The 23,024-nt window shown below is 32.6% G+C and overlaps 1 protein-coding gene and 1 pseudogene across 5 annotated transcripts in view; one reads left to right on the plus strand and one right to left on the minus strand.

The window, feature by feature from the left end:
• Window positions 1–23,024, plus strand: part of CSMD3 (CUB and Sushi multiple domains 3) — a 1,092,836-nt gene that overhangs the window by 625,613 nt on the left and 444,199 nt on the right. The window lies entirely within an intron of this gene.
• LOC109454555 (heterogeneous nuclear ribonucleoprotein D0 pseudogene) lies at window positions 5,055–7,039 on the minus strand (annotated as a pseudogene).

Raw genomic sequence — 23,024 nt, forward strand, 5'->3', positions numbered from 1 at the left:
TGAAATTTTGTATAATGTGGGACTGCTGGCGAGAAAAAAAGAAAAAATAAAGAGTTTCATGTGTTCTTGGGAAAAATCAGAGAAGCATCTATGCTTCGGAATCCTGTCCAATCAAATGTATATTACTGCAACACTTTGAATGTAATATAGTTCCCACATGAAACAGGATTATTCTCAATAACCAAAACTATATTTACGTCAATTTTATAGCAAAACAGTAAGTAATGTAAAAATTAAATATAATAGCAAACACTTCCTTTTTATTTTAATACATATAATACACTTAAAACAACATATAATACACATAGTTTCTTTGGACTGAAAATAGAAGTAAATACATATTCTTCTTTTTTTTGTCCAGGATGTATTATTTTAGCATCTGTATCTAAAGTGGTCAGATAGATAACACGTTATTCTTTGGATAAAAGGGTCATGCTAGTAAATTTGAAATAATCTTTGTGCTATTAATAAAATACAGAGGGGGATAAAAAGGAGAAAAGTTTACTGTTAATTTTGCTGAACATAGTTGATAGAATTTTTCTCTATGTCCTGTATCTCTTACCTTCTTATTGAGCTCCATATAAGTTAATATTTTCATCAGGTTATACCACAAATCTTCAGCCAACGTGTCAAAATGAAATTTTTTACATTTCACTAAAATCTTATTTTCATATTTTCTTTTTTGTCCTCTGATAATGACTCACCATCTACGCTGCTACCAACCTAGAAACTTCAGAATCATCTTCCATTCTACCTCCTATCCGTTCTTTTTTTAATTGTATGTTGAAACAATCCCTTCTCTTAGAAAGAGTGATATATTCTATTTCAGCCACTTATTACTATTATTTTCATACTTGACTCTCTATAGTCTTCTCACTGGTCTCTCGCTAGTATAAAGATCCATTCCAACTTATCTTTATAAAGCACACATTTGATCATGTAATTCCCTGCCCTGTTAACACAAGCCAGCCAAAAACCAACCAACCAATTAACAAAAAAACAAAACAAAACAAGCAAAAATGTGGATGACTTTGTGTGGATTATATAACATGAAATAAATTTAGAGAATTAATTTCATATAGTATATAACAAAGTATAAACTTGGTATACCATATTAGATCCTTTGTGATTTGCCTTGTACTTGCTTTCAGTGTGTTTACCAAAAAAATGGACAACAGTGAATCTGGCAATTTAATTAAATGAAAAAGTCAGGTAAATAGCTTTATTTCTTAACTGCACATAGTTCAAGAAATTGGCAATTCACCTCTATAGCTCCCAGCACATTTAGGATACTACCATGGACAGGACAGCTGTTTGATCATATGTGTTTGAATGGAACCATCTAGTCCAATATTCTTTATTTATATATGATAATACAAATACTTTGAGAAGTATAAGAATTTGCCCAAAGTAGGTGAAAGGACCTAAACTAGTTTTCAAGTCTCTTTAAGCACAGTAATATATATATCTGCTATCTCTTTCTCATAATTAAAAAGACGATGCATATAATTTTGGCGTTGTTGTTAACAAGAATTTTACTAAATAAAGTAGTTCTAAGTTCAGAAATAAGAGTGCATATGGTGATAGAACATAATATTGTGATAGCATATCTATTCTACATTTGATTAATATATAGAGGGCAAAGAACCGAGAATGCCATCTGGTGGTAATTTACACAAAACAGATGTATTAAATGATCTCTACTGTTAAAAGAAGGTAAACCAGAAGGTTCAGATTGATAGTATAACTTTTCAAGCATAAGATCATATTAAAGTTGAACAAATATAAATGTACTGTTGCCCACATAGTTCACCTTGTGAACTATAATAAAACATTCATCTTTGAGGTATTAGGCTGCAGTCAAATAGAGTTTCACTGACGATACAGTCTATTGTTTATAAATACTACATGCTATGCATACATATACACATATATGGACCATGGTGTATTAGTACTGTAGCACCTGTGTACAAGTGATACATAAGTAAATATGGAAGCATGCTCAAAAATGTTTCACCAATAGAAATATATAATCAAAAAATATATCTTATTGTTGTACACATGTGAACTAAACACAGAAAATAAAAAAAATACCTTTTTTGTAAGTATGTTTAAGAACTTCCTAAATTACTTTGCTACACAATTACAGGAGGCAGACTTTTGGCAAGTATCAATGTCTTAATTTATATTTAGCTATATGCAATAAAGAGGTAACATGCATCATGAAAAATATTTCCAGATTTTATCTCTGGTATAGATTTCAGTAGTTTGCTTTGAAGACAAAATGTTGTTTGATTCCCAAGTCAGACAGTAAAAGAAAAAGGATTGAAAAGACTAAATCACGTAAATGAAGTGAAAACATTTTTATATAGATTTCTAAACATGTATTTGTTTACATGCCTTACAATGTATTTACAACATTGAAATTAATAATTTCGATGTGCACTTCAAGCCAAACTTAGAGTCAATTTATTTAAGGATTCCATTGGTGATCTTCTTTTTTTGGTGGGTGATAAGGCATTTCTATTCAGCAGAATGTTTAATGAGAAATAAATGAAACTGTAACATGGTCCCACCAGTAAGTAAATCTCAAGTTGGCTCCATGTTAGTAAATAAATTAGAAAAATCGACAAGGTGATTTGAAGGTTTCCCTTGACAAATTGAAACAGACATTGCAGCTGCTTCTTTAAAAAAAACACTGATTAGTCTTCTACTTTTTTTCATATGGACATTCCTGTACTAGCAAAGCCTATTTGTAGAGGGCGTGTCTCTGGGGAGAAGTTTATTTGAATAATCGCACCTTTACAATGCAGAATATTGTCCTGTACTGTGGTTTTAAAAAGAAGAGATATTTCCAACAACAGCTACTATTTTCAGTGTCTTTTACCACTTTGAAATCAAACCAGAACACACTGAAAGCAGAACTGTTGTGGGTCCACTGAGCCATCCCTCTAGAAGAGCAGCACTGGTCTGTCTATCCCTGCTTAAGATGGAGATGAATACAGGAGATTTTGTTGGAAATAAGACTACAAAAATATAAAAACACCTTAAATTACAAATTGCTTTTAAAACTCATCCACGTTCAAGAAGAAATGTACCTATGGAAACAATTTTATCTGTACAATACCTTGTTTGACCCCAAAACAATGCAATATATGTCGCTAATTTAATGGCCTTCGATTTCCATTAGCAAATATTTGAATACTTTTTGTCAATGCATAATTTACATTTATATGTAATAGCTTTTAATGGAAGTTATGAACTAAGCCTTTTAGTTATTAATGATTTAACATTTAGGTGTGGAGCTATGAATTAAAAAAAGGAAATAAATGGACATATTTCATGTTTTCCCAAGTAACTGAGATCAGGTGTCTTCCCGAGATCATCTTAGTCTATCCATATCCTTACAGAGGGGATGGGCGATCCTACCCCCCACCCCGACTTTATTTATAGACTAAAAGACAGACTTATGCGTTCATCTATCTATGTTAGATAAAAAGTTTTACTTCTGAAAATGTTGACCTAGACTCTGTATGTTATATTGGTTGTTATTTCTAGGCACGTCATAGTCTCAACATTTGTAAGAAAATTGATGATGGAATAATGTCTTATGGGGGAGCACGGGTAGGAGGTATTTGTGGGAAAGCAGTGAGTGCAATTGTTAAGAGTTTAGTATTGGCATCAGGTGGCTTGATTTGGATTCCAATACTATTTTCAGTGTGACATTCATAAGCTACTTATTTTGCCTCAGTTTTTTTTAAATCTGTAATATGAGGTTAATAATAGTAACTCATAATGCTGTTGAAACGAGCACATTTAAAAGTATTTAGAAAAGTGCCTGACACAACATAAAGTAAGTAGTAGCTATTATTGAGAGTGATAATTATTACTACAAGACACAATTTTGCTCAAAAGTAGGATTTATTTCAGTCAAAACTTTATTCTGTCTATGAAAATTACAGTGAATAGTGGAAACATCATTAAGAAGCTGAGCAAATAACGTAGTTTTTATAATCATGGTTTGAAAAACCAATTTATAGCTTGCAAATTGAAATGCATAAGGCACTCTATATATTAATCAAATGCAAAATAGATATGCTATCACAATATTATGTTCTATTACTATATGCAATTGTTATTCAATAGTTACTTTTTTTTTAAGCACAGTATACATTTCTTTAATCCTCCCTCAACATTTGAATATCTATGGAGGGTAAGTCTACCACAGCACTAAAAATCTCTGAACTAGCTGCATTTCTATTATGATTCACATTATTTTCTTAGTTCTTATTTTTACTTAAGGGAAGCACAAAACATGAAGTATCTTTGCAAAGGGGTTTCTTGCACCTTTATCCAGATTTGTTCTAAAAAGTACAATACATATTAAGCAAAAACTGGGCATTGGGACAGTATGCATATAAATCTTCTTGACTACGTTAGTATTAAAACATCCAACAAACAAATTAACTACATTAAGTCATTTCCAATTTAGACAGGGAAGTCACGCTGTGGCAAAAATTAGATTTTTACTAAAAACATTTAAAATTTCACTGCAATCTTAACTAGGTCCTCAATTTAGACAAGGATTACTATTTTCCAAATCTGTGCTTCTACTAACTCGATTCCATGACCAAAACAAAAAAAAAATTATATTCCTCAAATTTTCGTATTCTAATGATAAAAGAGTGCCAATGCATTTGTATACAAAAATGATTTATTTAAAAACCAGTAAGACACTACTAAATCATGACACTGTCACATTAGGCTTTTAACACAAGACTGGCTCTGCAAAACTGGGGAGGCGGGGCATAAAACACAAATTGATTCTGAAGCATAGTAATTAAGAAATGAAACAATGAAAGCAAATTTATTTTAATGAGAATTCAGAATTAAACTTCAGAGGGACTCAATGTCATACTTCCATTGAGGGTCTTGAAACAAAAAATTTAGTTTGAACTGCTATTAGCAGGTGGCAGGAGCCGCCTTCAAATAAATCCTCAAATTGGAAAATACTGATTCACCACCTGTTGGGGATTAGTTGCAAATGGAATAATTTAGTATGGTTTATAGCTATTCTGAAGACCACCTCGCATGGATGCTTTCCCATAACCACTCTGCTGGTCACCACCTCCTCCACGAGCTCAGTCAGCCTACAAATCCTCATCTGGATCCCCCACTGCAGCTGTTGCTGATACTGTTCCTTCAACATGGCTACTCTGATGTCACATTTACCAAGACCAACATTGTGGTATTTCTTTTCCATTATCGTCTTCACTGGTTCCTCTTCCTTCAGAGTAATAAAGTACAATCCACACCTCCTATTGGTCTTGTCCATGGGGAGCTCTATGGATTCCCTCTCACCAAAATCATCAAAGTACTGTCTTACTTTCTCTTCAAGTGCATCTGGGGAAAGGCCGCCAACAGAAAAAATTTTAACGGGCTCTTTTGTTTTCATGACTTTGGCCCCTTTAGGATCAATCACCTTCCCATTCAATTTATGTTCTTTCTGATCCATGACCTTATCTAAACTCTCTGACTCTTTACATAGCACAAAGCCAAAACCCCTTGATCACCCTGTGATCAGATCTAACTTCAGAGGGCAGTTTACAACTTCACCGAATTTGGAGTAGTCCTTTGGATCTTTCTTTGTAGTGTCCCAGCTAAGGCCTCCTATAAACATTTTCCATTCTTTCTGCCGTACCCTTGCTGCTGCAGAGTGTCGTGGGGAGGAGGTTAAATGACCTTCAACCTCCTTGTTCTTACTTCAGTAGTTACTTTTTAAACATTGCAGACAAAGATATAATAGCAACCACATAGAATTTATAAGATCAGTTATGTATAATTCAATGTAATATAAATTATGTAAATTCACCATTAGGACTTTATCAGTTAAAAACCTGAGTTCAGATCCTAGTAGAGTATCTTCATAAGACATATTATAACTAATTGCTATGAAGATATAACTGACCCTTCTGTAGTACAGAGAGCTTCTTCCAGAATGAATCATCAGACATGTGACATCTGTTCCATTTAACATAATGGGCAAATCCTTCTTTTATCTCAGAGCTGTTTACTTCATTGATTTTGTCCTTCTTCCTGAAAATCAGAACCACTAGGGATTCTGATGAATTCCTTCAGTTGTACATTAAGACCTTTATCACGAACTTTCCTTAGCAAAACAAATATATCTATAAGATAGATAGATAGATAGATAGATAGATAGATAGATAGATAGATATAGATAGATATCCACAACAATCATGTGCACATGCAGTAACAACTTGTTCTCCTTCTTTAATAATCTCTTTAAATAAAACATATTTTATTAAACTTTAATGTAAACAATAAGCAAGAAAATCACTGAGATGCTAATCAAAAACCTAGAATGATGTGATGCATTATTATCCATTGTGTAAGTGTGCTAAAATCATGCTACATTTTTAAAGTTGAAATGAAGTTGAAATAAATAAATGAGTGGGGTCAAAATATGAGAATGCTTACCAGATGTAAAATCAAAGATACAATTACAAAAAAAAAAAAAAAAAACAAGGAAAAAAAAAAAAAACTTCAAGACACTCTATCCACAATTAAAAAAGTAAAACAAAAAACTGAATTTTGCATTCCAATGTAGCATGTGTACAACTCAGAACATAATGCCAAGGCAATTATGTTATTAATTGATTGTTTTCTAAGAAAAGCAGATGGCAAAATATATTATTGGGAATTTTTCTTAGACTTCGTATTTCTAGAGTGTGTTCTTCCATGAAGAATTAAAACAAATTAGTTAAATGGTTCCCATGTCGAGTTACTTGAGGGAGAAATGTCTTTATGTCCCCACATCAGTGAAATTTTGCTATTCTAAATTTATTTTTTCAATAGCAGCTTATTTTTTACAGTACTCCTATTAGGAACACCAAATAGTTTTAAATTATCGTAAGATTGATTTGGGTACCAGAGAAACAGAAAGCTCTGCAGCCAGTTCTGACATCCATTGGGAGCCATCTCTTGCAAGTTTGATGGGCATTTGTAAGACATGCATGGTGTATATACTTGACAAAGGACCAATACAGTGTGTGTTTGTGTGTGTGTGTGTGTGTGTGTGTGCGCGCAAAATTATAGGTGATATTCAGTATCATTTTATAGTAATTTCAGGTATACAATACAGTGGTTAGGCATTTATTTAATCTATGGAGTGATCCCCAGGTAAATCCAGTGCCCATCTGACACCCTACATAGTCTTTACAACATTATTGATTATATTCCCCATACTGTATTTTACGTCTCCGGGACTATTTTGTGACTACCAGTTTGAACTTCCTAATCCCTTAACCTTTCTCACCCATCCCTCCACCCCCTCTCATCTAGCAACCATCAGTTTGTTCTCTGTATCTATGAGTCTATTTCTGTTTTGTTTGCTCATTTAGATTCCACATAAAAGTGAGATCATACAGTATGTGTCTTTTTCAGTCTCACTTATTTCACTTAGCATAATATCTTGTAGGTCCATCCATATTGTTGCAAATGGTAAGATTTCATTCTTTTTGTGGCAGAGTAATACTCCATTGTATAAATGTACCACAATTTCTTTATTCAATCATCTATTCATGGGAATTTCAGTTATTTCCATACCTTGGCTATTGTGAATAACAATATGCAGTGAACATAGGGATATATATATATATATATATATATATATATATATATATATATATATATATATATATAAATATATATATATATATATATAAATATATATATATATATATATATATATATACATATATACATATATGTTTGTTTGTTTTGTTGTTTTTTCAAATTGGTGTTTTGAGTTTCTTTGGATAAACACCCAGAGGGGAATTGGTGGGTCATATGGTAGTTCTATTTTTAATTTTTATGAGGAACCTCTATACTGTTTTCCATACCAGCTATACCAACTTGCAATTCCAGCAACTGTGCTCAAGGGTTCCCTTTTCTCCACATCCTCTCCATCACCTGTTGTTTTTTGATTTATTGATGATGACTATTCTGACAGGAGTGAAGTGATATCTCATTGTGGTTCTTATTTGCATTTCTCTGATGATTAGTGATATTAAGCATCTTTTCATATGTCTATTGTCCATCTATATGTCCTCTTGGAGAAATGTCTGTTCAGAGTCTCTACCCATTTTTTAATTGGCTTGTTTTTGTTTTGGTTTTGGTTTTGGTTTTGAGTTCTATGAGTTTTTTTATAAATTTTGGACATTAACCCCTTACCAGATGTATCATTGGCAAATATCTTCTCCCGTTCAGTAGGATGGCTTTTTTCTTTTCCTGATGGTTTCCTTTCCTGTGAACAAGCTTTTTAGTTTGATGTAATCCAATTTGTTTATTGTTTCCTTTGTTTCCCTTGCCTGAGGAGATATATCAGTAAAAATATTACTAAGTTAATGTCTGAGAGTTTGCTTCCCATATTTTCTTTCTGGAGTTTTATGGTTTTGGGTCTCACATTTAAGTCTTTAATCCATTTTGACTTTATTCTTGTATATGGCATAAGGTGCTCCAGTTTCATTTTTTTAAATGTATTTGTCCAGTTTTCCCAGAACCATTTATCAAACAGATTGTCTTCACTCCAATGAAAATTTTTGCTTCCTTTGTCATAGATTAAATGACCATATATGAATGGATTTATTTCTGGGCTCTCTATTTTGTTCCATTGATCTAGTGTCTGTTTGTATACAAGTACCATGGTGTTTTGATTACTTATAGCCTTGTTCTCAGGTTTATTTCTAGGCTCTATTCTGTTCAATCTATGTTTTTCTGTTAATTCTATCCTGATGTGATTACTATATCTTTGAAATATAGTTTGAAATCAGGGAGCATGATGTCTCCAACTTTGTGTGTTTTTTTCAAGATTACTTTGGTTATTTAGGTCTTTTTGTGATTCCATATAAATTATAAATTGTAGGATACTGATTCCTTTCGTTTTTTGTTTTTTTCTTAACATCACAGTATGCCATTCTTATGCCATGCTAGTCTATGATTGGATTTTGTTCTGTTTTTGTGACAAAGACCATCCTCTGCATCTGCCCCTGTGCTTGCAGAAAGCTCATTCTTAATATCTTCCTTATTATCAAATATCAGCAGATTGGTTTCGTTCAACCTACTTGTAAATTTCTTATGAAAAATTATTACTGTGTATTTTCATTCCTTTCTGTTTATGATGCCCAATAGTTTATCACCTGATCCTCTTCCCTGAGTGTACTCTAATCTTCTTTTTGTAGCATTCTGCAATACTTTGTGATTACCAGAGAAATATTTTAGTTATGTTTTGGTAGGAAGAAAACTGTTGGTAGGTCCTGAGATTTAGTAATCAGAGCTACAAAAGACCTATCCATACCCATGTCTGAATCAAAGAGTGTAATTCTTCAAATATAAAGCCACTTAGTACCCTCCCCCAACCCAAGCTTCAGTAATTGAGGCATATGCTGTCCCTCTATTGCATAGGATATGATGCACAATAATATTTATTTATTGAACAAAATTAGTACTAGAATGTTTCTTTTGTCTAAAGATAGACAAACTCTATTTTTTAATGTGTAGATGATTGGAGAAAGAAGATGTGGTATATATATATATACAATAGAATATTACTTGGCCATAAAAAATAGTAAAATTTTACCATTCGTGACAACATTGATGGACCAAGAGGGCATCATGCTAAGTGAAATAAGTGAGACTGAGAAAGACAAATACCATATGACCTCTCTTATATGTAAAAACTAAAGGACAACATTAATAAACAAAACATGAATAGATTCATAGATGGAGGGAACAAGCTGATGGTTGTCAGATGAGAGAGGAGACTGGGGGCAGGGTGAATAAGATGAAGAGAATAAGAAACACAAATGGTTAGTTACAAAACAGTCATTGGAATGCAAAGTACAGCATAGAGAATATAGTCAATGACGTTTTAACAACTATGTGCCAGGTGGTTACTGGACTAAATGGGGGGATTACTGCATAAATTATGTAACTATCTAACCACCATGCTATGCACCTGAAACTTATATAAAAATAATATTGAATGTCAACTGTAAAAAGATAATAAACACATACACATGCACACACATACACAACGTAAAGAAACATGTTTTGATGTTATTGTTGTTATTTTTACTATTTCTCCTAAAAGTCTTGAGGACCCTTTTCCAAGGGAAAAGAACCAGAGGAGGGTCAGGTTCTCAAGTTTCTAGTGCGAGTTTTGGATTGGGGTTATCTTTTCCTCCTCCTTTTTTATTTGTGATAAATCCTTACAAAATCAACCTCAAAGAACATCTTTCAAGTTATTAATGATATGATTAATTATTCTCTGTGTAATATAGCCCTCCTCTGTAACCATCATTATGTTTACATTGTTGTTTAATGTAGACAGCATGGTAATATAACTAGTATTTGTTCATCTTACAAAGACTGATAGTTGAAATATATACCCCCCTTCACTTCACTTCATAACTTCCAACATATATTTACTCTGTCCTTTTTGCTATTTATTTAAACATAATTATGTTATTTTCACTTGCAAATTAGAGCAAAAGATAATTTTGTTGAAAATATAATTAGTAAAACAATACATTTTAAAACTTTGGTTAGCAACAGTGTGATAAATAATGACGCAGCAGAAGCCCATCAGAATGTCCTATTTGGCTACAATCAAGCCCAGTACATGTCAATAGTAAAACATTTTACATTATTTAGTTAATTTATTACTTTCTTAAAGACTAAGGTTAAAATTGTTATTTTTTAAACTAAACACCCAATTTCAAAGGGATTTTTTCCCGTTTATTTTCAGTAAAAAGAACATGAAGTTGTAGTCTGCTTCAGTTCTGCCATTAATTCAGTTGTCATCTATTAAATTATGTTTAACAAAAGCTGGGAATTTGTCCTGTTAACGTATAACAATAACTGACCTAGAATAGGTAGTCAATGAATCCTCATTGAATGAATAGTTTTCTGGGAAAATGCAACACTCATGGTCTAAATTTCCTTTTCTTTAATAAGTAGGAATTGAATTTGGGATATCCAGGGTTAATATTCAAATATTTGTTGGATAAAATAATAAAAATAGTCTAAGACTCTGTTCTTGGACCTAACAACTGAAAAATAAATTTTTAGAATTATTTTTCTCTATATAATCAAGTAAACGGAATTAAATTAGTTTAATACAAATGAAAATAAACTTATCTCTGCATTTGGTTTCTATTAAGCTTTTCAATTTGTAGATACACACTTGCAAAATTACTTTTTATGTAGTGTCTTTAAATATGTCTATTCAGGAGAATAGAATTTTTGGAGATGAAAAATAAAGCCTGAAAATTATGTTGCTCTTCATTCTCCATCATTATGATATATATTATATATCATATTATGTATCATTTATATGTAATTAATAACCTAGCTATTCTTAAGGAGTACTGCTTTTAGTTGTGATATGGAAAAACATGTTAAAAATCTGTGCAAAACTCACTGTGGATTAATTTATTGTAGATTACTGGTACATTGGGAATGGAGCTGAATTTCTAAAACAAGAATTTTTTGAAGGTAGGAGGGCAAATCAAATGACTAAATTTTTAGGCAACTGAGTTAGGAAAACAAAATCAAAAAAGTATAAATGCATGCAAATTATAGAATTTTGAGAAGAAATTATTTTGATGAAGACTTATTCATTCTAGTTATCATCTTTCAAGTTATTAATGATATGATTAATTATTCTCTGGCTCCTGATGATTAAACAATTACTTTCATATTTCACATTATAAAACTATTACTGGCATAGGTAAGGGAGTTGAAATCTTTTATTAAAGATTTATTTTGCCAAATAGATTAGAAATTAGATCCCAAAGTTAGATCAGTATGAATTTATGTAGAACTTTATAACTGAACAGAGTGATTCATTTTATAGATGAGTAATTAATAGTATAATGTCAACTGACTCCCATCTTGATATTTATTTTGTTTATTCTTACATTCAATCAAAACTTAAACTTTGAGAAATCTTGGACCATCCCTTTCTTTCACATTAAAAAGTGATTATTTTTCCTCTTTTATAATGTTTTATATTTTCCCCTATTTTTTACATTTTCATGGCAACTACTCAAGTGTTTATCTCAAATAAAGCTTTACTTTCTGTGTCAGACAAAAATACAAGTGTGTCCTGGACACGCTAATGTAATGACATTTATTCATACAGACATTTTAAAAATGTGTTTTTTTTCAGTATTTATTTAAGTGTTTAAAGAAACTGACTTTTGTTGTACTCAGTATAAATTTCAAACCACAAACATGTATGCAGGAAATCTTATATGACTTTTCAAAAAAAAAAATTAATCTGCTGAACGGCCAGACAGTTCTATTTATTTATCATTAGTAAGGATTCCTACTCTCTATTGCCCCATCATCTGAGTGGTATGAATGTACTGGCAAGCTTTCTTAGAATAGAATATTTTTGGAGGATAATCTGTATTTGTTCCACATATTTTGGTCACCATTAATATATTTGTTAAATAAGCTAACATAGTCACTAGTTGCAGAATTATGGCATTAATGCCATTCTTTGAAAAGAGACAGATTTGCTGAGGCAAAATCCTTTGAACTCAGGTTAAGTATCATAACTATTCCACAGAAACCCATCTCCACAGAAGTCTAGTTATCTCCACATGGTCCTAAATACATCTTTGATTTTTTTTCCGCCTCTCTCCTCTAGGATCAGGTGCATGTTGTAGTCTTAACAATTATTATCTTACACTATTTTCTAGTTTCTCTTTACAGCCAAGCTCCTCAGGAAAACACTCTGTATTTGATATTGCTACATCTCCTTCTTTTGTTCCAATTAGGATTTCCCCATCACTACTTCAATGAAATTGCTTCCTTCAAAGTCATCATTGATCATTACCTTGCCAAATCCAACTGTAATTCATTGGTCCTTGTCTTCCTTTTTCTTTGGACAGCATTTGACACAATTGACAATTCCTTCTTTCTTAAAATGCTTTCTTTCTAAATTTTGCTTTTAAATTGCTAAATTATGTTTTCTAGAAACTATCCTAACTTTCTTGTAACCTTACTAATACTCCTTTTCAGTATTCCTTTAATGAAATCTATTCAACTTTTTAACGATGGAACACTTCAGGATTTTCCCTTTATTCTGTACTATATGTATATCTAGTACCATCAACTACTATGTATTGGTTGTTAAACCCCAAATAAATGTCCCCAGTTCTAATATTTCCCTTAAATTCCAGACTCACACATCCAAGTGTCTACTCAATGTCTCAACTTTGGTATTTAATGTGTGCCTCATTATCATGATCCCAAGTGAAAGATCATTTTCCACTCAAAACTTGTTTCACTCCACTTGTTGTTCAGGCAAAATTCCCTGAAGTGATTGTTGACTCCTCTTTTTCTCTCACACTCTATGTCTAATCCATTGGGAAAACACGATGATGTAGGGGAGACAAGTGAAATTTCTGGAGTGATGTCCTGAACTAGATGACAGGAAACATGATTCCTTATGCAAGTTGAGTGACTGGCCTCAGATAGAAGCAAGGATAATTCATTTATCGCAATGGGAAGGAAGGGAGAGAAAACCTGGCAGAAAAAAAGTAGGTTGATGGATTTTGTGGTAGACAGATATGGAAGTTGCTTTCTGACAGTGGCATACCAAGGGAAGAGTAGTGGAAGTGATCATGGTATGGACATATCCTGAAAAAAAATAATGAATCCAACTAAAAGTATTTTTGTTTGCTTTTGATATAGATATATATTAGGTATATAGATATCTATATCGATATATAGATATACCTTTGGTCTAAGTTTTGAATCAGAGATTAGCAACCTTTTTTCTATTAAGAGCCAGGTAGTAAGTATTTTAGGCTTTATAAGCCATAGACAGCACATTAATGAATGGGCAAGGCTGTATCCTAATAAAACTTTGTTTACAAAAACGGGCAGCATGCTAGATTTGGTTATGAGCCATAGTTACTACCTTCTGTTTTAATCAGCTGTCTGCAACAGGAACAGACTCCTTTCTATTTCTCTGCCCTTGGTAATAATATTATCACTGTCTTCTGGTTGTTGCTATTTCCTCAGTGAAAAAATAGAATTATGTAAGACTGAGAAAGAGGAGATAATATAGAAAAGCTGAAGTGAGAGTTGCTACATAGGAAGGAATCACTGAAAACAGTGAGAAAGTGGATGGACCAGGAAAAAATGTGATTGCCCAGCAGTGCTAAGGGCCCTCTTGTGTTTATTGTTTATAAACGTCAACTATGAGGCAGTTAGCCTAATTTAAGGTGTGTCTCCAGCCACACTTAGCTGAGTGTATATTGATGTATATTGTATCTTGATGTATACTGAAATTTGAATTTAACCAGTCCTAGGATTTTCCCAAAAAAAAAAAAAGAAAAAAAAATGGAGCAAGATGCAGACAAAGAAGTTGAGGAAGTGTGCAAAGAAATGGTCATCATGTCAGTCTGAAATGAAGGAACTGAAAACACATTGCAGCCATCATGGACCAGAAAGAATGACCTAGAAAGACAAGGAATGATTTTGGAGAATAAGATTATGAACTTGAACATTTAGGGGGTATATATGCCAATAAAACGTAGTTTTGCGATTAACTATGGAAATGAATGACTGAGGTGGAGTACAAGACAGATTCATTGAAAGTGAGGAGTTTGAAAGTTTCTTGAGTAGAATGTCCATGTGGATATTGAAATCACCTAAAAGAATAACTGGAGATGTATAGGGAAAAGAAGGAAAGGGGAAGGGAGGGGAAGGCAGGGAAAGGGAGGAGAGGGAGGGGAGGGAAGAGGAGAGGAGGAAACGGGAGGGGAGAGGAGAGGAGGGGAGGGGAGGGGAGGAAACTTAGAGGAGTGTCTGGAAACTTGTTAGTGGCATGAGGAGAGGTACCTGATTGTAGGGACCAATATCTATCATGTGATGCAAAGAAATCTCTATCCTCCAACTTCTTTCCTTCCAATTCCAGGGCAGTGTAGCATAAATTCTTCCGTTGATTTATATTTTCAGACACAAAAAGAAGGGAGAAAAAGAATTATCTTTAGATAGCTTTTCTTTATAGCCTTGTTCATAAATGAGCTTAGGACAATAGAATACAAATTATACAATTGTAATAGAGAGGGATAATTATACTATAAATAACATATATAATTATTCTGTTAGATTATTAATAAAACTTTTATAAAGAAAGAAACACATATTATATCAAACAGGCTCAGTGTAAGAAAAAGCCACTGTAGATACTTTAAGGAGAATTTTTAATAAAGTAAATAAGTCTTCAAAATTTGTAGAGAACCTGGAGGGGCAGGCTGGATATGGTCCTTCAGGAATGAGTGCCAGCATGCTACATGGGTAGCTACTGACTCTCACATTCAAGAAGATAGGCAATTAAGTGGTCGCTCTGAAACCACTAAGGGTAGAGACACAGTACTATGGCTAAGATCAAGTGACCAGAAAGCCAGGATAAGGAAGCTACTTCCATTGAATTATTTTTCCAATACCTTTGAAGTGATTACTGTCATAATGTTGGGAGGTAGAGGGGGGAGCCATATCTCTACAATTTTTTGCTTGCCAGTAGAAAAAACTCAGCCAAAATGATCAAGACATGGATCTTTTATTTCTTCCAAATATCTTAAGTATGCATCTCATTGGTACAACCTAATTAGCATACAGAATTATAGCTGCAAGGAAATCTGGTAAATATACGTGACCCCCAATATACACCATCTTCAGAGTTATATTTATAAAAGAGAGATGTGGCCAGATCATTTCCTGGCTCCAAAACCTTGATTAGAGTTATAATGTGCCCAGGATAAAGTCCAAATCCCTAGTGTGACCACATGAACCATTTTCTGCAGCCAGACCAGTCCGCACACCTTTAATGCACTACGCCTTACCCATTCCTGCCTCTATCCTTGTGTTTCTGATACTACCTGAACTTGGAAAACTGTTATTTTTCTTATTTGGCTGACTACTCTTCACCCTTTAAATTCCCAATTCTCTGAGGTTTTACGTCATCACCTATGCCCAAAGTCATCTCTTCATTTTATTTGGTAATTAAAAATAAATAACCAACTAAATAAGTAAGACAAGGGTAATAAAAAAATATAACCCCTGTATTAAGAACAGATTTTTGTCTACCTTTTAATTCTCCATTTGAAATTATGATTTACCATCATGATATTTTAAATAATTACAATAATATAATCAATTAAAATAGGTATTATAAATTTGTGAATATATTTACTGAAAGACAAATCCTGAATTTTAGTAACAAGAAATTTTCCTCTTATGTTCACTCAAAATGAGTTAAAAATGAGAACTAATTTAAATCACTTCGCTTGAATTGCACTTTATAAAATCTATGCATTAATCTGTTACATCCAGAAATGATATGAGAATTATGTATTGAGTGTAAGGCATTTTTCATTAAGGACTGATGATATTCATAAACTTCCTTTTGATTTAGAAGTCGTTAGATTCACTTCGGGCTGTCAGTGATATTCCTTCAATAATAATCCTTCAACCTAACAGAGAAGGAGCTCTCTGTAGTGTGGACAAATTATTGCAGTATGTTCAACATGCTTTTCTAAAAGTATACCTGAGGCAAAATTTTTAAATGTCATTTCTTTTTAGTTCTCTCCTTTTAGATGGCAATCTTTTCATAAAGATTAACTTTAGTATGCTGTACATGATAACATTGCCTAACAGACCATTTCATAGATTAAGATTCTCTTCAGGAAATGATTTTACCTAGCAGTTATAAATTTGTTTGCTTGTATATCTATTTATCTTATCATGTTTAATCACTTGTTTTTAATGAAATATCTTGGCACAAGAAGCAGACAATTGTTTTACTTGGCATATTCCAGGAGGTATGCAAAATTGTACCAAGTGTTTATCACAGTGATTTAATTTATATGATACAAGCATTTTGAAGAAAAAAGCACATGGTAAAGACTATTTATTTTTCCTTTTAAAGAAACACATTTCTTAAAGTCCAATTTACATTTTAAGTTCTATAGTTTCCCCTTCTGTAAATGGAAAGGACAAAGAAGCAGATTAGAATTAGATAACATAGTCAACGTGGGTAAAAGCATCATATAAACTGTAAGATACTGTATAAATATTGTTTAGTCACGTCATTTTTTTCTTTCATTTTCTAACTGAACTACATCCATCAGTTTCTCACTTTAGTTACTACAGTCATCTTAAAAGTTGTTGCCTTTTCAATATATGTCCATGGGAATAATTCCAAACTTAATGGTTTATGCTATTGCTACTTATGAAAATGTCCTCTTTAGCCTCATTTGCTAACTAGTATGAATCAAACACATTTAATATACAGGAGAAATATCCCTGAAATTATGCTAAATATTCAATCAGAAGTAAAATGTCCATTCTGATATTTTGAAAAGGAATCTTTGAAGTTTCCCTGTAAATATACACAATCACAAAGAAATATTAATCCCAGTTTTTGAGATGTTATTACATTGTTCTTTTATTGAAAATTGACTCAATACATAGCTTTACTTAGATACAAGCATAATTCTTCAAGGCCGATGTTTTCTTTATATTCATTAAAACTAGTCAATGAGAAATCCTCATATTCAGTTCTTCTTTGAAAATTATTGTGCATTCTGTTTTTATTTCTGTGAGCATTTGTTTTAATGACTTTTTCATATCCTTTAAAATATGAAGAAACTATTTTCTACTGTAAGCTTAATTGCATTCACCTATTAAGTTTCTGTTTACCATTATTTTCAATTTTTGCACACATGCACACACACGTACATTCATATGTGCTAAGTATGCCTCCGTGTCCACCAGAAACAACTGCATCATTTGCAAGGCCCAGTGCAAAATAAAAAAGTCGGCTCTCTTATTCAAAATAACTAAGAATTTTAAAATGGAATCAGAGAAGCATTAAAACCAAAAGTGAGACTGTTCTGAGAGTGGGATCCAGTGTGTCACACAGCACACAGATCACACATTCATTATGCAGGCCAGGCTGCTCACATGATGTACAGGAAAACTGCAGTCTTAAGTAGTTAGCCTTCTTCATTTTCTTGCTTTGAATCAGTTATGTATAAGGAAGAGAATTGGTCGTAAAATACCTGATACTGCTATTAATGTTACTTTATGATCAATTATAGCTGCAGAATATTCTTTTAATCCTCAAAACTAGAACATGGGTCATGTTTTTATTCTATGAATTTGGGCATAGTAAAATGGAAGAACCGTCTTTGTATCTAAATCTTCAGTAACTTTTCTCACCTATTAAATCTCTGAAGTGTAACACAACCAAGTGATAGGCGAGAAAGACTATTCCTGAAAGAACAATATCCAAACGGTGCTGTCAGCAATACACTCTCATGAGAAGAAAAGAGCCTTACAGCTTTCTATCTGATGTAAAGGAGTAAATGCTAATCTCCTGATTTAAGCACAGATTTCCTAAACAGATCTCTTCTGTGTATATCCTATTTGCATCAAAAATAGCCTGTCAAATATTTTTGGTCTCTGCTGATAATGGAAAAGGAAGCGCTAATATGAACTGTTATATTACAAGCCCATACAGAAGTAGTTTCAGTATGAAAATATTAACACTGTATTTTATAATTTTAAAAGAACTTTACCAGAAGTGTTAGTCCTTTTCAAATAGTTCTATAACTCTGTGTGTGTGTGTGTGTGTGTGTGTGTGTGTGTGTGCGTGTGCGCGTGCGCACATGTGTTTTGTATCAGGTGGGTATGGAGTGGGGTAGGTCAAAAACTAAGTGATAACACAGCCTGTCTTATACCTGGACCTCCAAGAAATAGGAGTGTATGTCATCTGAAAGGCATGTTTTGCCCTGTCTCTGAGGAAATTATTCCTGTTTCTGTCAAGCCGGTTGATTCCATTGTTCTTTATTTCCTCTGGGACCACTCTTGTTCAGTTTTCTCTTCACATGTATCTTTAAAATTGCTTACTTTTTTTTCATTTTCATTTCTATATATTCCTCAACCCACTACATCATGGGACCAACCTTTGGTATTCTACCTAAATTGCTGAAATCACTCAAATATTCTTATGGGGAGATTTTCTAAAATTGTGAACATACCACATGATATCTACTCATAACATAAATTTAAGTGTACAGTATTGTTAATTATAAGCACAAATATTGTACAGTAGATGTCTAGAACTTACTCAGATTGCATAACTGAATCTGTAAATCTGCTGAACAGCAATTTAACAATTCCCCCTCCTCCTAGCCCTGGCAATCACCATTCTGTTCTTTGCTTCTGAGAACTTGATTATTTTGGATGCCTCATCTAAGCGGAATCATGCAGTATTTGTTCTTCTGTGACTGGCTTATTTCACTTAGCAAAATGTTCTCAGAGTTCATGCATGATGTTGTATATGGCAGGATTGCCTTCATTTGTATGGCTGAATAATATTCCATTGTATGTATACACCACACTTTTCTTTATCCATTCACACATTGATGGACATTGGGGTTGATTCCACATCTTGGCTATTGTGAATAATGCTGCAATGAACATGGGGATGCATATGTCTCTTCCAGATCCTGATTACAGTTCTTTTGGATAAATACCCAGAATAGGGATTACTGGGTTATATAGTAATTCTATTTTTAACTTTTTGGAGAAACTCCATGCTGCTTTCCATAGTGACTAGACCATTTTACATCCTCACTAACAGTGTACACGAGATCTCATTTCCCCATATCCTCACCAACACTGGTTGTTTTCTGTTTTCTAGATAGTGATCATCCTAACAGGTCTGAGGTGATATCTCATTGCGGTTTGATCTGCAGTGATGACTATTTGCATATAATTGGCTGTCCATTTGTATGTCTTCCTTAGGAAAATTTCTATTCCCTTTTTTTTGCCCATTTTTTAATAAGGTGATTTGGTTTTTGTTACTGAGTTGTAGGAGTTCCTTATAAATTTTGAATATTAACCCTTTATCAGACATATGGTTTGTAAATATTTCATTTTGTAGGTTTCATTTTCACTCTGTTGATTACTTCCTTTGCAGAGAAGAAACGTTTTAACTTTATGTAGTCCTACTTGTCTATTTTTTGCTTCTAAATAATATGGCACTGACATAAGAACAGACATATAGACCAACAGCACAGCATAGAAAGCCCAGAAATAAATCCACACTTATATAACCAACTTGATCTTCAATAAGGATGCCAAGAATACACCATGGGATACGGATTGCTTCACATGGTGTTGGGAAAACTAGATATTCACATACAAATGAATGAAACGGGACCTTTATCTTCTATCATATACAAAAATCAACCAAAAATGGTTTAAATACTTAAACATATGACCTGAAACTATAAACTTCTAAAAGAAAACCTGGGGGAAAACTTCATGACTTGTTTTGCAATGATTTCTTGGATATGACACCAACTTTTTTTTTTTTTTTTTTTTAGCTATCTTGAAGCCCTTGTGTAATTTGAAACACTGATAATTATGGCTATAACATCAAACAGATAATGTGGTGTTCTCCAGGTTTATGGCCTTAATGAGGACATAGGCCCGTACTCATCAGTGTCTGTAATAGGACATAGGAAAAAGCATATTTAAAATCAATGTATTTTCATGGAAAATATGACAGAGAATGAAGCATTATGGAAGAATATGAAATTATACAGAAAATTATATGTCAAAGAATGGCAACATATATTAGGGATCACAGTAGAACTGTTTATCTATTTTAATAACTATAGAATTCAAGATGAGTGGCTTTTCCATTTCAGATTCCTTGCTTCTTTAGCTAGCATTCATGTTTAAAGAAGGGGGAAAAAACAAACAAACAAAGAAAAAAACAACCTTTCTTAATTAAGTTAACTTTTCACCCTGACACTGAATACTTTTAGCATATACTATTTTTATTTGACTTGCAATTATTTAGATGAATATTTACAGCTTCTCATTTGAGCTATTTTAAGCTTGTTGTTTAGAACTATTTTTAGATGGATACTCAATTAGTATCTATTCTGTATAGGAATTATTAAAGTATAGGAAGTCTTCATACTTGAAGATAACTTTCATTAAAAAAAAAAAAAAAAAGATGATTCTCTTTAAAACTGTCCAAAATTCTGCAATGTATGGTGAATGAAAAGACTTATACATTATCTTGACAATACATAAAAAAAATATTGAAATAAATTCATTGCATTTCATTTTAGAGAAAATTGAGACAATAGTATAATAATTTTTAAAATACAGAAAGAATAAGTCAGGTACTAAACTGTTCTGGACGTTTTTAAAAAATAATATAAAGCACAAAACAATATCCTTTATTTCACATGTGACTTATATAGCATGATCTAATGAGACCCATTTTTGAGAAAAATATTCAACAGTTTTCCCATTTTTCCCAAGGGTCTCTCATATCTTTGAAACTCAGATATTTCTTTCCTGAAGTACTTAGCATGTCATTATTCTTTTGCAAGATATGCAAAATTTACTTTCCCAAAAAAATTGCATGAAAGTTGTTGTTTGCTAGTGTTAAATGTTTTGGGCTTTTTGAATAATAATAATTATATATGTCCAGTTGAATAGTGAATAAATTCGTAATATAATGTTTTGTTACGTAAAGATTGTTACTGAACACTTTTGTAAGGACTTGCCTGAATGATTGGATGAAACAGTTGTATCTTTTGATATTTTGTCTCTTAGGATTATTTAATCAATCTTTGAGATAGAAACTTCACATTTGTAAAATGGGTAGTGAGTCACTTTAAGTATTAGATGACTTTCTACTTCAAAAATGCCAGACTGGCACATAAGCACAATAATGGATCCAGGGCTAATCCCTCCTCCCCCAACTTTCTTCTACAACAGTCACACCACAAACTGTAAACCAAGGTCAGGATATATCACTGTAAGCTTACATGTTCATTACTGATCAAGACTATTTTTCATCTAATCTAGCTATCAATCAAACTATCATCAGAATGCAATCATAGTTCTAAGAATAGGAGATACGTTTAGACAATGATTTACATTAATAAATAATCTATCTCAGACACAAAGTGTTTTAATTCACAGTAGAGATGTTCATGGGTGGGAATGTGAGCTACAGTGATAGAGTCATAAATTCATTACTTTGAAAGGTCAAAAAAGGATTTTCTATATTGTTATGACATTCCTGAACTGCATAAATGGGATATACAGGTAAAGCTTCCTTTAGAATTATAGGTATTAGTCCTGAGGAATCAGGGTCTGTTGTTATGATGACTGTATTTATTTTTAGTACATCCAGAAGCTTTATTATATATCTCACCTCTCCCATTTTTCTTGTTTCTCATTGTTAAGGTGAATATATAACTTATTGTTCAAACCAGGACACTTCTCATAATGATTTGGGATGCTATTAATAATAGCAATGATACAATAGACATAAACAGAACAGTTCAGGACAAGCCAGGATTTATCGTAATTATGATAACCCATCATAGTATGTTTTCCCTTAAAACTTCTGTGCCAAGAAGCTCTATTTTTTACTTTTCAGGAAAATCTGCCTTTAGTTATTGATCACTTAAAAGTGTCAAACTTCAGTAAATAATCAAAATATTACCTCTGAAAAGTTTTAGCATTTGTAACAAAAAACTTCCAGAGAGGGACTATGCCCTAAACGGTGATAATTATAGTTATGCTTGCTTCTCCACCCATTACTAATTTGGTATCCTGTCAAATCCTCAGAAGTTTCCAGAAATAATACACTTTTCTATATATAATCTTTTATTTTATATACATTTACCCACTCCTTGCCTTCAAGCAAATTTTGTTAGCTACAGAAATCCACCCAGTGGCTTACCTCAAGTCTTATCTCTTCCCTAGATTTCAGTCCCACTGAAGATTGTCTTAACTTTTGTGAAAGTGAGCAAGAGAGATAAACAGTAACAATATTAAAGCACATTTAAAGAGTTTTAAAGAGAAAAAAA

The sequence above is a fragment of the Rhinolophus sinicus genome, chromosome 6 (assembly GCF_057876585.1).
Source record: "Rhinolophus sinicus isolate RSI-liver-muscle chromosome 6, RSI-T2T, whole genome shotgun sequence".
NCBI lineage: Eukaryota > Metazoa > Chordata > Mammalia > Chiroptera > Rhinolophidae > Rhinolophus > Rhinolophus sinicus.